Genomic DNA, 3,621 nt, shown 5'->3' with positions numbered 1-3,621 from the left:
TGCTCTGCACCCACTTATGCTTTTATCAGATAAAATCCGCTCCCAAGAGTACAAAAATGTTCACGATCTTTCTTGATAGCTGCCTGTGCAAGAGAACAATGGAAATACAAACTCCCCTTTTTCCTGAGAAATTAAATCATTATTTCACTCTGCACATTTTATGAAGTCCTACCAAATATCAATGAAACTATTCTAATATAAAACACCATTTATTTGGATTTCTCCAAAATAAATATATATATAGTTTATTTTAAACTATATATAAATTTAAACTAGGGCTCATCGCATTGCAATTTAATCTGCTGAACCACTAGAATTTTATTTTAAAAGTACACATTTTAATCAATCTTAAAAGTGAAATGGAAAATCAAAAGAAGTATAGCAAAACATTTCTGTTTAATTTACTGAACACTAAAACAGCTTTCATCTATTAATTGGTGCTTTTTGCATAATCATGACGCATTGATTTATTACAAAGAAAATGTTCCATTGTATAGGTCAATACAATGGGGGGTGTGGGGAGGGAAGGTCATATTCTCAAAGAAAGATTCAGCAAGTGAATCCAAACTAAATGCTGGCATAGTACTGAACAGCTTAACTTAAACTACTACTTTAAGTTATTTGTGCTATCATCACATAAAACTTTAAAATATAAAGATCTGGATAATGTAAACAATAGTTTTCATATTTTCCATCAGCTTAGAAACTCTGTGGCAATTTATCTCAAAGGATTCAATTAAGAGCACAATCCTATGCATATTTACTCAGAATTAGGTCCCACTGAATTCAGTGGGGCTTACTTCCAAATAAGTATGCAAAAGACTACAGCCTAAGTAATTCATATAAATAAACTGTGAGAACTTATCAGACTCAAAGATGTGCCACTTCTTTAGCACCAGGGCCATACTGGAAACTTCCAGCTTATCTGCCTTAAAAATGAAAAAAGAAAAAAAGAAAAGCAGTACAAGCTTCTGCCCCGTCCATGTTTGAATATATAGACTGCAGGCATAATTTAAGTTCCTAAACACAGTGTGGAAGCCAAGGCACATCTGGTGAACAAGCTGTGTTAATTCTGTGCTGTATGGATCTTGGAATTAACAACTCCAAATGTGAACAAACTCAGATTAGGATGTCAAATGATTAAGTCACTTAAGCCACCTCAAGGGACAAAATAATTATGGTTGCAATTATATGATCTTTGCTAGTCAGTTAAGCTTCATTGAACTCAGCAGCTTGTGCTTTTAAGTAAGTATGCATTAACAAACATGCAAAAGATCACATTGCTCATCTGTTGCTAGATTACAAGCCTTCTAGTTTCTATCACTAGATCTGCAAGGCTACTTTTACAACAAGAGCTAGAATCTTAACTTTTCTATAAATGACAACTTGATTGCAAGAATGCTGACAAGAATCTAGAAAGCCACACAAAAAATACCTCTTGGGCCATTTATCTCATTCCTGATGCAAGTGCTACCAATTACACTACAGCAACACAGAAAAATATACTCTTTTCAAGACAGTTTTCCACCAGTTTCCATAGGTAAGCCTGCATTAGGTTTCTCAAAACACTGATAATAGATGCAGCTTTGTAAACAAGCCATAAATTTTTTGCATAGGATTTGGATCTAGTTTATTTTACAATGCAGCAAGGTGTTTTTACAAATGACCAGATGTTCTCTGATCATGCAAATAAACTGCCCCAAAGAATTCACAATGGGACTACTCAATAACTTTTTGCAAGACTGGAGCACAGGTGCTGTAGAAGTCCTCTGCATATGTTAAGAAATTATGCTTCACAATTAAAAATGTTACCATTTTAAATGCATCAGTAAGTCACATTTATGATTCCAAATATATTACAGCTACGGTAGGAAATCTTACCGTATTACAAACACAGTGTACAAATGTGAAGCACAGTGTTTGATAGAATATCCCTTTAGTTTTCCCAGTGCTTATATGGTTTAAAGTCAAAACATGCCCCAACATGAGAGGAGGCAAAATCTGAAGAGTATTGCGTATAGGTATGGAAATCATGGCAAGAAAACAAAAGTTTAATATTGCAAAGCAGAATGATAAGTTCATAATTCTCACTGAAGTTACTAGAGCATCTCCAAGTTACACAGCATCTCCAAAAGGCATTTTTCACTTTGTTCAGCTACTCACCAAATGCAATTATAGGTGTACCAAATCATGTGTAAGCATTACGTATCATTAAAACCTCTAATATTATGCTACAACTAGATAGCACACTGTCAAATATATCACAGCATGCTTAATTTTTGGACCCACACATAATAGCAGGAATATAGAATTTGCAATTAAGAGAAAATCATTTTTATATTTAGCAACATATCTTGACATGTTTTTAGCACTGAATGCTAAGAAAACAGTAAGTTCCTTTTGTAAGTACTGTATTAGAAGCTATTAAAAAACCCCAAAAGTCATTCAAAATAGAAAATAGGAAATGGCGAAAATCTACAGAAGAAGTAATCACAAAGTTCTGCATACTGGTTGCCAAGCCCTGAACAGCAAAAATGTTGCCTTTGTATTGTGCAAGGATTTGTGCATCCATTTCAAATGCTGAAAATTATCTTTGGATGTGACTTGATTTTCCTCATGCAGGAAACCTGCATAAGGACAAAAGCTGCTGCATATGTGGAAGCCACCATTTTTGATCCTGGCCATTATGTTTCAAGACTCTTAAAATCATACTGCCATCTTTCTAATATACAGAAATTTCCAAGGAAAACCAGCCTTAATTAAGATGTCTGCATGAATCCTGGACAGTCACTGCTAGTAAATGGAGTTTTGAGAGCTTATGAAACTATAGTTCCTTAACTAGCAATGAGAAAGCCCATTTTGCATGTCAAAGAACTACAAGGGCCAGATTCAACTAACCCAGTGTGCTTGTGGAAGCCAGTTCTGGGACTCCCAGTAGCACAATTGGGCTTCCCCCCTTCTCCTCCCCCCATGTGCCCTGCCCGCTCCTCCCACAAATGTGGAGAGTTGGGAGAACCCCCAGAACAGCACACGGTTGGGGGGGGAAAGGGGAGATGGTTCTGTATGGCAAGCAAAAATTCTTGTGCTGGTGGGAAATGTTTTACTAACATGATGTTGAATTCCACTCCAAGCTTTGTTCATTAATAGCTTCAACAACTTCAATGCTGGTTATAACCACAGCAGTATTTTAACATGTCCTATTTCAGACTAGGACTGAAACAAAAGATTAGAAAATAAAATGTGTGCCTTTAAGTTATGGGCAGAATCCAACAAGTGATCTTGTGCTTATGGAAGGATTTTTGATCCAGCAGAGGCATTTGCTAACAGAAGAGATGGTGTTTCCTGCTTGGCAGGGGGTTGGACTCGATGGCCCTTGTGGTCTCTTCCAACTCTATGATTCTATGAATTCTTAGTGAGTTCCCCATCTCAGTCTCCAGTGCCCATCCCAAGAATCTGCACCAGAGAGTTGGGGGACACTCCAGAATAGAGTTAATGAATGCCTCCCCTATTTTAGTGGACACCTCCACTGGATCAGAAGTCCTTCCATCAGTAAAAGGATATCAGTTGGATTTTCCATACAAATATAAACACTCTTTTTAAAGGAATGCATATGCCAGCAAA

This window comes from Podarcis cretensis (genome assembly GCF_951804945.1).
Source record: "Podarcis cretensis genome assembly, chromosome: 1".
Taxonomy (NCBI): domain Eukaryota; kingdom Metazoa; phylum Chordata; class Lepidosauria; order Squamata; family Lacertidae; genus Podarcis; species Podarcis cretensis.
Note: the sequence above shows the minus strand (reverse complement) of the source record.